We start from the raw sequence: 17809 nt of genomic DNA on the forward strand, positions 1-17809 counted from the left end.
TGAGGTGGTATCTCAGTGTGGTTTTGATCTGTATTTCCCTGATGAGGAGGGATGCTGAGCATCGTTTCATGTGTCTGTTGGCCATCTGGATGTCCTCTTTGGAGAAGTGTCTGTTCATGTCTTCTGCCCATTTCATCACTGGATTATTTGTTTTTTGGGTGTGAAGTTTGGTGAGTTCCTTATATATTTTGGACATTAACCCTTTATCTGATATGTCATTTGCAACTATCTTTTCCCATTCCGTTGGTTGCCTATTAGTTTTGTGGGTTGTTTCCTTTGCCGTGCAGAAGCTTTTAATCTTGATGAGGTCCCAATCGTTTATTTTTGCTCTTGATTCCCTTGCTTTTGGGGATGTGTCAAGTAAGAAGTTGCTGCGGTGGAGGTCAAGGAGGTTGTTTCCTGCTTTCTCCTCTAGGGTGTTGATAGTTTCCTGTCTCACGTTCAGCTCCTTTATCCATTTCGAGTTTATTTTTGTGCATGGTGTGAGAAAATGATCTAGTTTCATTCTTTTGCATGTTGCTGTCCAGTTCTCCCAACACCATCTGTTAAAGAGGCTGTCTTTTTTCCATTGGATACTCTTTCCCGCTTTGTCAGAGATTAGTTGGCCATATATTTGTGGGTCCAGTTCTGAGTTCTCTATTCTATTCCACTGGTCTATGTGTCTGTTTTTGCGCTAATGCCATACTGTCTTGATGATGACAGCTTTGTAGTAAAGGCTAAAGTCGGGGATTGTGATGCCTCTTGATTTGTATTCCTTCTTCGAGATTACTTTGGCTATTCAGGGTCTTTTGTGGTTCCATACAAATTTTAGGATAGTTTGTTCTAGCTTTGAGAAGAATGCTGGTGCAATATGGATTGTGAATGTGTAGAATGCTTTGGGTAGTAATGACATTTTAACAATATTTGTTCTTCCAATCATGAGCATGGAATATTTTTCCACCTCTTTCTGTCTTCTTCAATTTCCTTCATCAGTTTTCTATAGTTTTCATCATACAGATCTTTTACATCTTTGGTTAGGTTTATTCCTAGGTATTTTATGGGTTTTTTTTTTTTTGTGCCATTGTGAATGGAATCAGTTTCTTGATTTCTCTTTCTATTGCTTCAATATTGGTGTATAAAAATGCAACTGATTTCTGTATATTGATTTTGTACCATGTGACTTGGGTGAATTCATGGATCAGTTCTAGTAGGCTTCTGGTGGAGTCTGTCAGGTTTTCCATGTAGAATATCATGTCGTCTGGGAAAAGTGAAAGTTTGACGTCTTCTTTGCCAATTTGGATGCCTTTTATTTCCTTTTGTTGTCTGATGGCTGATGCTAGGACTTCCAGCACTATGTTAAACAACAGTGGTGACAGTGGATATCCCTTTCATTTTCCTGATCTCAGGGGGAATGCTCTCAGTTTTTCCCCATTGAGGGTGATGTTAGCTGAGGGCTTCTCATAGATGGCTTTTATTATGTTTAAGTAAGTTCCTTCTATCCCGACTTTCTCGAGGGTCTTTATTAAGAAGGGATGCTATATTTTGTAAAATGCTTCCTCTGCATCTATCAACAGGATCATATGGTTTTTATCTTTTCTTTTGTTGATGTGATGTATCACATTGATTGATTTGCGAGTATTGAACCAGCCCTGTAACCCAGGAATGAATCCCACTTGATCATGGTGGATAATTCTTTTAATATGCTGTTCAATTCAATTTACAAGGATCTTGTTGAGGATTTTTGCATCCATATTCATCAAGGATATTGGCTTGTAATTCTCTTCATTGGCTGGGTCTCTGGCTGGTTTGGGAATCAAAGTGTTCTAGCTTTGTAGAATGAGTCCAGAAGTTTTCCTTCCATTTCTATTTTTTGGAATAGCTTGAGAAGAATGGGTATTAACTCTGTTTTAAATGTCTGGTAGAATTCCCCAGGAAGCCATCTGGCCTAAGGCTCTTATTTCTTGGAAGATTTTTGATAACTGATTAAATTTCTTCACTAGTTATGTGTCCGTTCAGATTTTCTGTATCTTCCCTTTTGAATTTTGGTAGTGCGTGTGTGTTTAGGATTTGCCCATTTCTTCTAAGTTGTCCAGTTTGTTGGCATAAAACTTTTTGTCGTATTCCCTAATCGTTGTTTGCATTTCTGAGGGATTGGTTGTAATAAATCCATGTTCATTCATGATTTTATCTATTTGGGTGCTCTCTCCTTTCTTTTTGAGAAGTCTGGATAGAGGTTTATCAATTTTGTTTATTTTTTTCAAAAAACCAACTCTTGGTTTCATTGATCTGTTCAACTGTGTTTTTTTTGGATTCTATGTTGTTTATTTTTGCCTTAACTTTTATTATTTCTCTTCTCCTACTGGGTTTGGGTTGCTCTTGTGGCTCTCTTTCTAGTTCCTTTAGGTGCTCTGTTAGATTTTATATTTATGCTTTTTCTAATTTCTTGAAATAGGACTAGAGTACAATGTACTTTCCTCGTAGAACTGTCTTTGCTGCATCCCAAAGAATTTGGATTGTTGCATTTTCATTTTCATTTGTTTCCATATATTTTTAAATTTCTTCTCTAATAGGCTGATTGGCCCATTTGTTCTTTAGTAGGGTGTTCTTTAACCTCCATGTTTTTGGAGGTTTTCCAGACTTCTTCATGTGATTGATTTCAAGTTTCATAGCATTGCGATCTGAAAGTGCATGGTATGATCTCGATTCTTTTATATTTATTGAGGGCTGCTTTATGACCCAGTATGTGATCTATCTTGGAGAATGTGCCATGCGCACTTGAGAAGAAAGTGAATTCCATAGCCTCAGGATGTAGAATTCTAAATATATCTATCAAATCCATCTGGTCCAATATGTTGTTCAGGTCCATTGTTTCTTTAGTGATTTTCTGTCTAATTGATGTATCCATTGCTGTAAGTGGAGTATTATAGTGCCCTGCTATTAGCGCAGTCTTATCCATAAGATTGCTTATGTTTGTGATTGTTTTATGTATTTGGGTGCTCCCGATTTCGGTGTGTAGACATTTATAATTGTTAGCTCTTCCTGGTGGATAGACCCTGTAATTATTATATAATGCCCTTCTTCATCTCTTGTTATAGCCTTTACTTTAAAGTCCTGTTTGTCTGATATAAGCATGGCTACTACAGCTTTCTTTTGACTTCCAGTAGGATGATAGATACTTCACCATCCCCTTACTTTCCATCTGAAGGTGCTCTGAGGTCTAAAATGAGTCTCTTGTAAACAGCAAATAGATGGATTTTGGATTTTTTGTCCATTCTTCTACCCTATGTCTTTCGATTGGAGCATTTAGTCAATTTACATTCATTGTTATTATTGAAAAATATGGGTTTAGAGTCATTGTGTTCTCTGAGGATTCCTGCTTGTAGTGGTGTCTCTAGTACCTTGTATTTCTTGCAACATTTCCCTCATAGAGTCCCCCTTAAGATTTCTTGTAGGGCTGGTTTAGTGGTGATGAATTCTTTGAATTTTTGTTTATTTGGGAAGACTTTTATCTCTCCTTCTGTTCTGAATGACAGGCTTACTGGATAGAAGATGCTTGGCTGCATAATTTTTTCTGTTCATCACATAGAAGATTTCTTGCCGTTCCTTTCTGGCTTGCCAAGTTTCTGTAGACAGGTCTGTAACTACTCTGATAGGTCTCTCGTTGTATGTTAGGGCCCCTTTACCCCTAGCTGTTAAGCATTTAACTCTTGATTTCAGCTCAGGTCATGATCTTATGATTTGTAAGATTTAGTCCTGCATGGGGCTCTGTACTGACAGCCTGTTTGGGATTCTCTCTCTCCTGCTCTCTCTGCCCTTTCCCCCCTCTTGAATTCTCTCTCTCTCTTTCTCTCTAAATAAATAAATAAACATTAAGAAATAAGGTAAGCTTTGGTGATCAGTAGTAACCTGGGAAGAGTTATGAAGGCCAACTAAATTTATAGCAAGAGATATAACATGTGAAAAGGTTTGCAAAGGTGGAAGAGCATGATGTATGTGATGATTTATGAACAGCTTAATTTGTTTGAGTTATAGGGTGAATGAAAGGAAATAGCAGGATATGAGTCTAGAAAGATACATTAGCACAAGACTGTGAAAAGAAACTTACCCAACCTGGTAAGGAGTTAAGGAGTTTGAATTTTATGCTGTAGGCAATAAAGAACTCAAGCTGAGGAGAATATAATGAAACTGTTTTTAAGAAAGATAACCAGCTTCAAGTCATGACAGATTAGATGGAGCAATTCTCCTCTAAGATTATATATAGAAATATCAATTAAATACATAATTTAGAAATACATTTGAAAGCATCAAAGTGCTAATGAGGTAAGTAGGAAATAAAGGGACAAAATTCTGGAGAAGAAAAAACCATGTAACTGACAATATACTTTTTTCCTCAGGGCATTTTTTGATTCTGAGTGTAGAGCAACAGACCAGGAATTCAAGCAAAGAGATTAAGGCAATGATTGCTAGTGAGAGCAGAAAAATCAATAGAACTTTTCACAGTCTCATCCTAGAGAAACAGTATTAGAGACTTAGAAGCTAGATTTCTCTGGGAGAAGAGAGGTAGGTAACTGATCTTCCTCTCTGTTGGATTTTGCTCAAGGCATTTGCTAAATTTTGAGGCTGTGCTAGTATGGAGGCTGGAGGCCAAATAAAAATATCTGAAAGGAGAGAAAATGTTTTGGCAATAACTCAGTGCTCAGAAGAGAAGTGATATAATTCAGGCCCCCACACATTCTCATTTGGAAAACCTGGAAGCTATGGCAAAACAGTAAAGATTAAACTAGAATTGGATTGAGCCTAATTAGAACAGACTATAAATTGCCCAATTTATCTGCCAGTAAAGGAAAGACTAAATATTCTTTGAAGGGAGATAACATCTTTTAGAGCACCTAAAAACTTTTATACACAATGCCCAACATTCAATAAAAAAATAACTAGGTATGGCATACCTTATTATTTAAAACAAGAGGAAAAAAGGAAAATAAAAACAATTCCAAAGAAACTCAGATATTAGAATTATTGGAAAGGGAATTTAAAATAGCTACAACTAATAGGGAACCTGGGTCGCTCAGTCAAACGTCCAACTTTGGTTCAGGTCATGATCTCACTATTCATGAGTTTGAGCCCCACATCAGGCTCTGTGCTGACAGCTCAGAGCCTGGAGCCTGCTTCGGATTCTGTGTCTCTCACTCTCTCTCTCTGCCCATCCCCCATTCATGCTCTGTCTCTGTCTGTCTCTCAAACATAAATAAACATTGTCGATGGAACTGGAGGGTACTATGCTAAGTGAAATAAGTCAGGCAGAGAAAGACAGATACCATATGTTTTCACTCATATGTGGATCAGGAGAAACAACAGAAGACCGTGGAGGAGGGGAAGGGGGAAAATAGTTACAGAGAGGGAGGGAGGCAAACCATAAGAGACTCTTAAATACTGAGAACAAACTGAGAGGGGAAAATGGGTGATGGGCATTGAGGAGGGCACTTGGGATGAGCACTGGGTGTTGTATGGAAACCAATTTGACAATAAACTACATTTTAAAAATTATAAACAATTATAAAAAATAAATAAAAACATTTAAAAATAAGTCTGATTAATATGTTAAGATACTAAAGAAAAAATGGAGAATTTGACCAGAAAATTTAAATTCATAAAAAAGGAAGCAAATAGAAACACTAGAATGGAAACAAAATATCTGCAAGTAAGAACACAATAAATGGGCTTAAAGCAGATTAGCTACACAAGATCAAAATGTTAGTGAACTAGAAGAAAGGTCAACAAAATATGCAGATGAAAGTATATTGAACAACAAAGGATGGATAATATAGAAAAGAGTGTATTATGTATTCTTGAAATTGCAGTATTCAAAAGAGAGAAGTACAAGAATGGGTCAGAAAGGATATTTTAATTAACAATCACTGCAAATTATCTGAAACTTAATGAAAGACAAAGACAACAAAGAAACCTTAGATTCAGATTTATAAACCCAGGACAAGAATGGATTTTTAAAAATACACTTAACCAGGAGTGCCTGGGTGGCTCAGTCAGTTAAGTGTCCAACTTCAGCTCAGGTCATGCATCAGTGAGTAAGCTTGAGCCCTGCATCAGATTCTGTGCTGAAAGCTCAGAGCCTGGAGGTTGCTTTGGATTCTGTGTCTCCCTTTCTCTCTATTCCTAGCTGGCTCATACTCTGTCTCTCTCTCTCTTTCTCTCAAAGATAATAAATATTAAAAATAAATGAATAACTAAAATAAAATACACCTAACCATGGTAGAGTCAAATTGCTAAAACCAAAGAACAAATCAAAACCTTTAAAGAAAGTAGATGGGGAGAAAAAAAGCACTATATCTGCAAGAGCAACAAAACACTGATAGTTGACCTCTCAATTTAAATGATGGAAGCTGGAAGACTTGTGGAATAACATTTTAAAATGCTGAAAGAAAATAATTGCTTATCTAGAACCTCACCAAACAAAAATGCTCTTCAGAAATGAAGGGAAATTAAAGATATTTTTCAGACAAGTAAATCTGAAAACATTTATTACTAGCAGATGTGCTCTAAAGGGAATTCTGCAGAAAGAAGAAAAATAGTTTCATTCAAAAGCATAGAAACAAGGGACAGTAATTAAAGAAAATGGAAAAGGATAATGTGAGGGTAAATGTAATTAAATATTGGACATAGAAAGCAATAATTTATTATCTTATGAAGATTAAAATATACGCAAAATTTACAAGGCTAAAATAAGTAAATAAAAGAGCAGAGATTTATAAAACAGAAAGCAAATGTTTGACAGAGAAAATAAGCAAAACAAAACTTATCACTTGAAAAGAATGATAATATTGATAGAGCCTTTTGCATGCTATCATGAATTGCAAATATGAAGAGAAAATAAATGGGACATCCCTGACATTCTATAGATATTGAAAATATAATAAGGAATATAATGAAAAATTTATATGCTGTTAAAATGTTTGGTGAAATTCAAAATCCCTAGGAAAATACAGTGTACCAAAATGGGCACAAGGAGAAATTAAAACTTCATATATCTGTTCTAAAATATGAATCTATCACTAAAAACCTCTACGTGCACACACACACATACACACAAAACATGAGACTCAAAAAAAAAAATCTTCTGGGAGGTAGTTAAGATGGAGGGGGAGTAAGGAGACTCTAAGTTGTCTCATCTCTCAAACACAGCTAGATAGTTATCAAATTATTCTGAAAACCCAATAAATCAATTGGAGGTTTGAGAAAACAAACACTGCAAGTCTACAAATAGGAAAACTACCTACCATCTTTTGGAAGATAGGAGGTGTGGAGAGTTAACTTGGGGCAGAAAGAGCTCTGGGTACAGCAGAGGGGAGGGAGGCTGCTTATGGAAGCTACCACAAAGTAATATAAGTAGTAGAACATAAAATCTAAACTTTTAGAATTCTGCTACAGTGGGGGATGTGCCTGGGTTAAAGGTGTGCAGGTGGTGATATGGGACGGAATCTACAGTGACACTATGGTCTTAGGATACCCTGGGTCACAAGAAGGATGGGTGGCACCAACATGCTGTGCTGTTTCCATACATAGGAGCAGGGATGCCAGCTGAGCACAGCAAGCAGACGTGCTGGTTTTCTGCTGTTTGGACATAAACTCTGAACTGCTGCTCAGTCGTGTGACCACTTTCCTTACAAAGGCTGGCAAAAGCCCAGAGGAACAGCATAGGTCTGCCCTGCTAGAGTCCACAAAATTTGGAGTTTTGTGCCTGAGACAAAAGTTTGGAAACAGGCAGGGTGAACACAGGCTTCTGACAGAAAGCAGGGACAGATGAGGTGTGATTGACTGAATGCTCTTCTTTGAGAGTTCCCTAAAGAGTGGGGGGTGTAACCTTTGACCGCAGGGGCTAGAGAGTGGGGAACCGCCCTAATCATCCAGCTCATCAGTGTTGAAAGCTTTCAGGGAGCAAAAACATCGCCACCTAGTGGAGACCAGAGTCACATACATCAAGCCCCACCGCCCTGTGCCCCAGAGGAGCATTTTTACTAAAAGAAGTCAGCCTGGGAATCAGCACAGCAGGCCCCATACCCAGAAGACCAACACAAATAACTTGCTTGCCCCAAGTCTACTGATCATAGAGTGCTGCAAAGCTTCAGGTCTAGGGGAAATAGAATCTACCTTACTTTTAAAAAAAAATTTTTAAAGTTTATTTATTTTGAGAGAAAGAGACAGAGTGAGTAGGGGAGGAGCAGAGAGAGATGGAGAAAGAATTCCAAACAGGCTCCACACTGACAGAACAGAGCCTGAGCCAGGGCTCATATTCATCAACCCTGAGATCATGACCTGAGCCAAAACCAACAGTCAGATGTTTAACCCACTGAGCCACTCCTCCTGTTTACTTTTACTCGTTATATTTAAATTATTTTTTCATTTATTTTCTTTTTTCAATTCCTTTATTTTTTATTTATATATTAATTTTTTGTCTTTATTTTATTTTTATTGTTGGATCATGATTCTTTTTACAAGCAAAACAAAATACACCCAGGATCTAGTGTTTTGTTTATTTGATTTTCTTTTTGTTTTGTTTTGCTTTGCTTTGCTGTGTGTGTGTGTGTGTGTGTGTGTTTGTATGTGTGTTTTTTTTTCTTTCTTCTTTCCTGTTCTGGACAAAATAATGAGTCAGAGAAATTCATCCTGAAAAAAAAGAATAGGAAGGAGAGCTCATGGCCAGGGATTTAATGAATACAGATGTAAGTAAGATGTCCGAACTAGAATTTAAAACAACAATGTTAAGAATATGAGCTGGGCTTGAAAAAAGACAGAGGATACCAGAGAATCACTTTCTGCAGAGATAAAATAATTAATATCTAGTTAGAACAAAGTTAGAAATTCAATAACCAAGATGCAAACCAAAATGGAGGCCATAAAGTGAGGATGGATGAGGCAGAGGAGCAAATTAGTAATATAGAAAATAAAATTATGGAAAATAATGAAGCTGAAAAAAAAGAGGAAAAGAAAGGTCATAGATCTTAAAGACAGACACAGGGAACTTAACAATTTATTAAAATGGAATAACATTCCTATGATAGGAGTCCCAGAAGATGAAGAGAGAAAAAGAGGCAGAAGATTTATTTGAAAAAAGTTATAGCTGAAAACTTCCCTAATCTGGGGAAGGACACAGACATAAAAACCCAAGAATCACAGAGAATTCCCCATAAATTCAACAAAAGCTGACAATTGCCAAGGTATGTCATAGTCATATTTACAAAATACACAGCCAAGGAAAGAATAATGAAAGCAACAAGGAAAAAAGGTCCCTAACCTACAAGGGAAGACATCAGGTTCTCAGCAGATCAGTCCAGAAAGACTTGACAGGCCAGAAAGGAGTGCCAGTTATGTTCAATATGCTGAATGGGACAAATATGCCCCTAAAAATTTTCTACCCAGCAAGGCTGTCATTCAAAGTAGAAGGAGAGATAGTTTCCCAGACAAACAAAACCTAAGGAGTTGTGACCACTAAACCAGCCCTGCAAGAAATTTTAAGGGGGACTCTGAGTGGAAAAAAAACCCCACAAAAGCAGCAAAGACTAGATTAGACTAAACAGACCAAAAGCAACAAAGTCTAGAGAATCACCATAAACACCAACTCTACAGGTAACACAATGGCACTAAATTCATATCTTTCAGTAATTACTCTGAATGTAAATGGATTAAATGCTCCAATCAAAAGACATAGGGTATCTGAATGGGTAAAACAAAAACAAAAACAAAACCACACACACACACACACACACACAAGATCCATCTATAGGCTACCTACAAGAAACTCATTTTAGACTTAAAGCCACTTGCAGGTTGAAAGTGAGGAGATCGGAGTGGGGGTGGTGAAGGGACACCTGGGTGGCTTAGTGGGTTAAGCATCCAACTTCAGCTCAAGTCATGATCTCATAGCTCATGAGTTCAAGCTCCGCATCGGGCTCTGTGCTGACAGCTCGGAGCCTGAAGCCTGCTTCAGATTGTGTATCTCCATCTCTCTCTGCCATTCCCCCACTCATGCTCTGTTCCTTTCTCAAAAATAAAAAAAAAAATTAGAAAAAAAAAGAAAGCGAGGGGATGGGGAACTATCTATCTATCTATGTATCTATCTATCTATCTATCTAACTATCTATCATACTAATGAAAGTCAAAAGACGGCCAGAGTAGTTATACTTATATCAGACAAACTAGATTTCAAAACAAAGACTGTAACAAAAGATGAAGAAGGACATTATAACATAATTAAGGAGTCTAAACATCAAGAAGATCTAACAATAGTAAATATTTATTCTCCCAATTTGTAAGTAGCCAAATATATAAATCAAACATTAAAAGACTCATTAATAATAATACATAATAGTAAATGAAAATGAAAACAAGCCAGTCCAAAACCTTTGGGATGCAGCAAAGGCAGTCCTAAGAGGGAAGTATATTGCAGTACAGGGTCATGTCAAGAAGCAAGAAAGGTCCCAAATACACAACCTAACCTCACACATAAGGGAACCAGAAAAGGAAGAGCAAGTAAAGCTTAAAGTGAGCAGAAGGGATATAACAAAGATTAGAGCAGAAATAACAATATAGAAAAAAAAATACAGTAGAACTGATCAACAAAACTAAGAGCTGTTTCTTTGAAAGAATTAACAAAATTGATAATCCCCTAGCCAGACTTCTCAAAAAGAAAAGAGAAAGGACTCAAATAGATCAAATCAGGAGCACCTGGGTGGCTCAGTTGGTTAAGCATCAGACTTCAGTTCAGGTCATGATCTCATAGTTTGTGGGTTCAAGCCTAGCATCAGGCTCTGTGCTTACAGCTTGGAGCCTGGAGCCTACTTCAGATTCTCTCTCTCTCTCTCTCTCTCTCTCTCTCTCTCAGCCTCTGGTTCTTCCCTGTTTGCCCCCTGTCTCTCTCTCTCTCTGCCTCTCTGTCTGTCTGTCTGTCTCAAAAACAAATAAACATTAAAAAAATTTTAAAAACAGAAATGGATAAAATCATGAATGAAAGAGTAGAGATCATAGCCAACACCACAGAAATACAATTATAAGAGAATACTATGAAAAATTATATGCCAACAAACTGGACAATCTACCCTTCTACCTCTGGTAACCACAGTCTTGCCTCTTTTAGTATGAGTTTTTGTTTTTTTTTTGTTTTGTTTTGTTTTAATATTCCATATCTAAGTCACACAGTATTCATCTTTCTCTGACTTATTTCACTTAGCATAGTGCCCTTAGAATCCATCCACATTGTCAGAAATGGTAGGATTTTCTCATTTTTTATGGATGAATAATATGAATAATATCTATATCTATATATCACAACTCCTGTATCCATTCATCAGTCAATGGATACTTAGGTTGTTTCCACATCTTGGCTATTGTAAATAATGCTGCTGTAAACATGGGGTTATAGATCTCTCTCTGAGTTAGTGTTTTTGATTCGTAACAAAGCTTTAAAACATTTTTTAACATTTATTCATTTTTGAGAGAAAGAGACAGTGAAAGTGGGGGAGGAGCAGAAAGAGAGAGGGTGACACAGAATCCAAAGCAGGCTCCAAGTTGTCTGAGCCTGATATGGAGCTCAAATCCTCAAACTGTGAGATTATGACCTGAGCAAAAGTTGAACGCTCAACTCACTGAGCCACCCAGGCACCCCAAAATCTTTTAGAAGAAAGCATAGGGAAATATCTTATTGACCCTGAGGTTTGCAAAGTGTTCATAAAAAAGCACTAACAGTAAAGGAAAAAACTGATACATTGACAAGTTGGACGGTATTAAAATTAAGAGGTACAGTTCCTCAGAAGATACCATTACAAGACAGAATGGCAAGACATAGGTATTTGCAGAGTATATACCTGGAAAAGGGCTTGTTACCTGTAAGGGATATAAAGGTTCAGAATATCAAAAAGTGAATGTAAAGTCCAAATGAAAGCTGAGGGCAAGACTGGCTTTGAAAACTATTGATATAAATCTGTAGTCCCCAGATGGAGTCGCTGCTGCTTGGGGTGTTACAACAACAAACTGACATTTAGATAACTGCTATGTCCCTGAAAATGCTCCCCTTTACAAGTAATATATTACATTCAGTCATCCAATCCCCAAAGCGAAGCCAACTCTGAGCCTCCTCACCTCAAACAAGGTTGACTATGTGGACCCAGCCAATCAGATATTTTTTATTTGTCTCTTCCTTGTTCTTTAATTTGTTAAAAAGAAAATCACAGGCTCCAAGTGGTGACACTTAGACTGCGTTTCCAAACTGGGGCTTAATACACAAGCTAAGCACAGTTTCAACCTCCCCTAGAAATGTGTCCTTAACCAGTTAGTCAGGAAATTTTTCTATCCATCAGCACAGTTGCACCTGTTACCTGGGTCCTCTCCATCTCCCAAAGAAAGATGAGGTAATCTGCATGAGATACCATGCTCTTCCCTGTAACAAACAGCCTCCTCTGGAACAATCCTTTTCTTTTGCTAATAATTTTCTTGCCCCCACCCTCCCACCTATAAAAACCTTCCATTTTGTAGAACTCCTCAGAACACCCCTCTCTATGCTAGATGGGATGCTGCTGGGTTCATGAATCATTTAGTAAAGATGTTAGGGAGAGTGAAATGGAAAAGGAAAGGACCCTCAGTTCATCTCATTGTCACAGTAAAGAATTTCAGAACAGAGAAATCAAAGTAAAGTGAGCAAAGTGTTATTAAAGTACTCTCCAAGGAGGAGCAAGCCAGTCAAGAGAGACAAAGGCCCTGGAAACTCCAGGGTGTGGGCTTATATTAATTTTCTTTTGGGTAGGCCGTAGGGGCACAACATATGAAAGACAGGCCCGGGTTATACAATAATTAGCCGACTGCACATGTCCTTTCCCCAAGATACGTTTGAAATCCCTGCACAGGGTAGGAAACCACAACATTATTTCTATTCTAGAAACATCTGGTCAAATAAGGACAAACCGCTGCTTTCTGCAGAGCACAACAAACAAGCTTAACTCTTCCTCTGCCGGGATCTGTAACCACAAACTGACTTACTGCTGGATTGGTGGAATGGGGTTGGCCTGCCGCGGTCTTCTGTTGGGGCTCTCCATCAGGATGTCTAAGGTCCATCTTCCTGTCTCTCATGACTTCTTTCCTGCCTAACAAAGCCAATTAGATCTTCAAACTTATTCGGTTAAATTTTGTTTTTAAATGATTCTTCAATCTTTAAAAACATATTGCTCCGGGGTGCCTGGGTGGCTTAGTCCGTTAAGCGTCTGACTTTCGCTTAGGTCATGATCTCGTGGTTCGTGGGTTCGAGCCCCGCTCGGGCTCTGTGCTGACTGCCAGCTCAGAGCCTGGAGCCTGCTTCAGAGTCTGTGTCTCCCTCTCTCTCTGACCCTCCCCTGTTCACGTTGTCTCTTTCTCTCTCCTAGAAATAAATTTAAAAAACAAAAAACAAAAAAAACAAAACGTATTGCCCCTGCCCAATTTTGCAGTTCTCTAAAAGGAGACTGCCCACGAAGTTTTAAATCAAGTTTGTTTGTATCACCTAAATTGTCTTCTCAAATCATTTGTTCATGAAGCCAAGGGCTTCAGACCATAGAGAACCAAGGAGCTGATGACAGGTCCTTGGGGCACCAGCGGGAGGGGAGGAGCCACTTACAGCAGGGAATCACAGCTGGATGATTTCCAGCTGGCGAGAACAGGCACCTCAATTTAGTATAATCAAGTGTCAGGCTCTCAAAGGGCTCCAGTTGGCCCGGTATTATGTGGGCACGCTCTACATTACTGTGAAATGAGATTAGATGGAGCTCCATCTCTGCACTCCCAGGAATTCTCTGGTCATTGCCCTTTTTGTTTCCTGTGCCTCTGCTAAAGTCTCCACCCCATTCCATCTTCCCTTCAGTGTCCAGACTTCTTCCCCAGGAACGTGGAACACAGTTTTGGGGCTGCTGTAAATTTTCACAAACTATCACTGATGGACAGCAGATGCGTAGAGAAGCCATTTACTCTGGGTCTTTTCTGGACAAAGTGGGCAGAGGTAATGAGAGGAATTACAGATGAGTGCTACTCAAACTCCCTGTTCTTTAATACCTTGACTTTTATTTCCCCAGCCCCCTTTTCCAGGAGAATTCCAGCTTTGGGGATGCAAGATTCTGTTTTCTCTGAATATTTTCTACAAAACTCCAGATTCTTTATTATTTAGATTAAACCATTTAGCTCTTCCTATGTCACTCCTCTGTTTTTCCAATCATTCCCTGGGGCTGATCTGTCATCAAATTCTACTTGAAGGTTTCCCCCAAACAAATGAGAGGCTTCTAGGGAGGAGTTTTGGGGCTAGCTTAAAAAGAATTCTTTAAAATCCCAGACTGAACTCATTAATGTAGGACACATCTTCCGCTCTTGCCAGCCTAGTTCTTACACTAAGTTCTGCATTTTCGTCTTCCTTAAAATTTCTCCATGAAACCTACACTGCATTGCCTAGGCTCAAGCTCTCTTTGTTGGTTTCCCCTAATGAGTTTCTGTAAAGGAAGAGCAGAGGGCATGGGAATAATGGTTTTAGAGTGGAAATTTAAGCAGGATGTAGTGGCCAGGACGCTGAATAAAGGCAGGCACCCCAAAGCTAGTCCACTGACGTGAATATCGCAGAGGCTGCTCCTGGGAAGGATAGTCACCAACCAGGACCCAGTGCTGTTATGCCCCCCCACCCTAATCTCCAGTACCAGTGATTGGTTTGTGCACTGAAACTGTAGTAGATGACTAACGTCAGCTTCCTGTGACTGTCTTAAGTGACCTCAAGGAGAAACCAAAAACAAGAAGAATGGAAAAACCAGTTAAATGGAAGCAGTCAAGCAATATTTTTGATCAAATATGATAGAAACATATTTATGTAAGCCACTTTTAGGCAAATAGGCTTGGGCAATGGAATGCAGAAAAGGCCATAGTGACCACCTGGCTAAATACAGACAGGCCCATCAGGTGGCCCAATGGGAAATACCCATAGACCCTAACTGACCGATGGGTTACTAACAACTAGGCACAGTTACCAAGAAAGGGAAAATTCCATGTCGCCATACATCCTCACCTTCCCTCCTTAAAAGCAGCCCAGTCCCACTTCCTCCTTGCAGAGACAGCCTCACCTCTGCTGTCCTGCCTGCCACTCCTTGGCAGTGTATTCATTCTACTTTGATCTCCCTAGTTCTGCTTCAGGTGAATTCTTTCACCTCCTGTACCAACACCAGCTTCCACCAGATCACCACCCCATATTTGGAGGCCTCCATCCCATTGAGAGACACCCCATTTAGTCACTACGATATTAAGATGCTCTAAGAATCTTTCACATGCATATGTGGAAATCAGTAAACCTTAATTTTTACAAATGAACAAATTATATCTTGTGACATGCAATTATGCCTTGGAGAGCTGCTTGCAAGCATGTATACTTCTTCCCCTTTTTGTATATAATTGCCTATAAACTGACAAGCTTTGGAGTAGTTCTTTCAGAGCAATCCAAAATAGGATTTCTCAGTCTACTGTCCTCAGTAAAACAACAAATAAAACATTTACTAACTTATTTTGAGGTTGGCTTTTTTTTTCAGTCCACAAGTTCCTTCCCCACCCCTAAAATACCTATAACGAAGCCCATTCCCTGTCGCCTCCGTGCTTCCAGCAGCTCTCCTTTTGTTTATCTTTGTGACTATTATACTGTAGTGCATCAAGTCACACAGGGGAGACAAGCAGCACAGGAGAAAATGGAAGAGATTTTCCACATCAGGGCAAAGCTTCTAGCCAGATATGTAACTTACTCTGTGATGAGATTTTGGAGTGATGGTGGGGTTTGGAACTGATGGCCAAGAAAGAATTCTTGAAGATGTTTTTGGTGCAAAAAAGGTGATTTTATTAAAGCACAGGGACCTTATCATGGGCAGAAATAGCTGCACCAGCCTAGTGAAGAGTGACTCCTTATATACTATGGGGCTGGAGGAAGTAAAGTCAAGAGGAAGTTTCCAAAGAGATTTTCATATTCTAAAGACTCACAGAACGATGCTCAGCATCCCTCCTCATCAGGGAAATACAAATCAAAACCACACTGAGATACCACCTCATGCCAGTCAGAGGGGCTAAAATGAGCAAATCAGAGAACTCTAGATGCTGGCAAGGATGTGGAGAAACGGGCACCCTCCTACACTCTTGGTGGGAATGTAAACTGGTACAGCCCCTCTGGAAAACAGTGTGGAGATTCCTCAGGAAACTAACAATAGAACTCCCCTATGACCCAGCAATAGCACTGCTAGGAATTTACCCCAGGGATACAGAAATGCTGAGGCATAGGAGCACATGGACCCCAATGTTCATAGCAGCACTCTCCACAATAGCTAAAACATGGAAAGAGCCTAAGTGTCCATCAACAGATGAATGGATCAAGAAGATGTGGTTTATCTATACCATGGAATACTACATGGCAATGAGAAACAGTGAAATCTGGCCATGTGTAGCAACATGGATGGACCTTGAGGGTGTTCTGCTGAGCGAAATAAGTCAGGCAGAGAAGGACAAATATCATATGTTTGCACGTATAGGAGGATTAGGAGGAACTTGACGGAGGAACAAGGGGGAGAAGAAAGTGGGAAATGGTGGGGGAAAGGGAGAGAGGCAAACCATGAGAGACTCTTGAATGCTGACAAAAATGAGGACTGATGGATGTGGGGGGGATGGGGGGTGGGCATGAAGGAGGACACTTGTAGGGATGAGCACTGAGTGTTATGTGGAAACTAATTTGACAAAAAACTATTTGTAAAAAAAAAAAAAAAAAGACTCACAGATTACTGGAGGCCTAGCTATTTTCAAGATAAGGTTGTGTTTCCCTCTAGTAAAGCATTAACATTAAGACAGTAGGGAGTTCCTGGACTTTAAGCTGTTGATGAGATTGTCTTTTTCTTGTAAACTGGTGAAGACTGTGATCAGTTTAACAGTTTGTTTTTGTTTGTTTGTTTTTGTTTGTCCTTTCTTATTTTTGGGTAGCCAGGAGTGTCCAAAGAATATCACACATATCCCACCTGAGGAGAGGGGTGTGCTAGTTTATACTTTGCCCTCTGCCTCCCTTATGGTCTGTCATCACTCTGTAAGCATGAGCAAATTGATTTTATACTTTCAAGTATAAAATCATTTTTTGTCCCCACTCTCAACATAAGTCTGTAAGCAGAGTAACCTCAGAGGCTTGGGTGGTGTTGAGAGGATATATTTTCTTTTACTATCTTAAATAGCATGTGGAAGTTTCCAAGTAATGAGTAACTCACTGAAGAACCAGAATAAAGCTTTATATACCAACTTAACAAGAGAACATTGAAGTCTTCAGTGAGAAAGTAGAGATGGTTCTGTTTTTTTTAATGTTTATTAATTTATTTTTGAAAGAGAGAGAGACAGCATGACAGCATGAGCAGGAAGGAGCAGGAAGGGAGGGAAAGAGATCCCATGCAGGGATTCAATCCCATGAACCTTGAGATCATGACCTGAGCTGAAATAAAGAATTGAACCCTTAACTGATTGAGCCACCCAAGTGCCCCTCTGTTGGGCCTTTTGCTGCTCATGGAAATGGGAAGTATGTCCCCATGGAAAGTTGAATTTGCAGGAAACTCCCTCAAAGGGAGATTTATGACAGTTGTATTTTTCTGGAGGCTCTGCTTTAGCCAGATATGGGAAGTTCAGACAAGATTTCCTTCTGGACACCTGGGTGGCTCAGTCGATTAAGCATCTGATTTTGGCTCAGGTCATGATCTCACAGTTGGTGGGTTTGAGCTCTACATCAGGTTCTGTGCTGACAGCTCAGAGCCTGGAGCCT

This window comes from Hyaena hyaena, unplaced genomic scaffold (assembly GCF_003009895.1).
Source record: "Hyaena hyaena isolate Hyena2069 unplaced genomic scaffold, ASM300989v1 scaffold_282, whole genome shotgun sequence".
Lineage (NCBI taxonomy): Eukaryota > Metazoa > Chordata > Mammalia > Carnivora > Hyaenidae > Hyaena > Hyaena hyaena.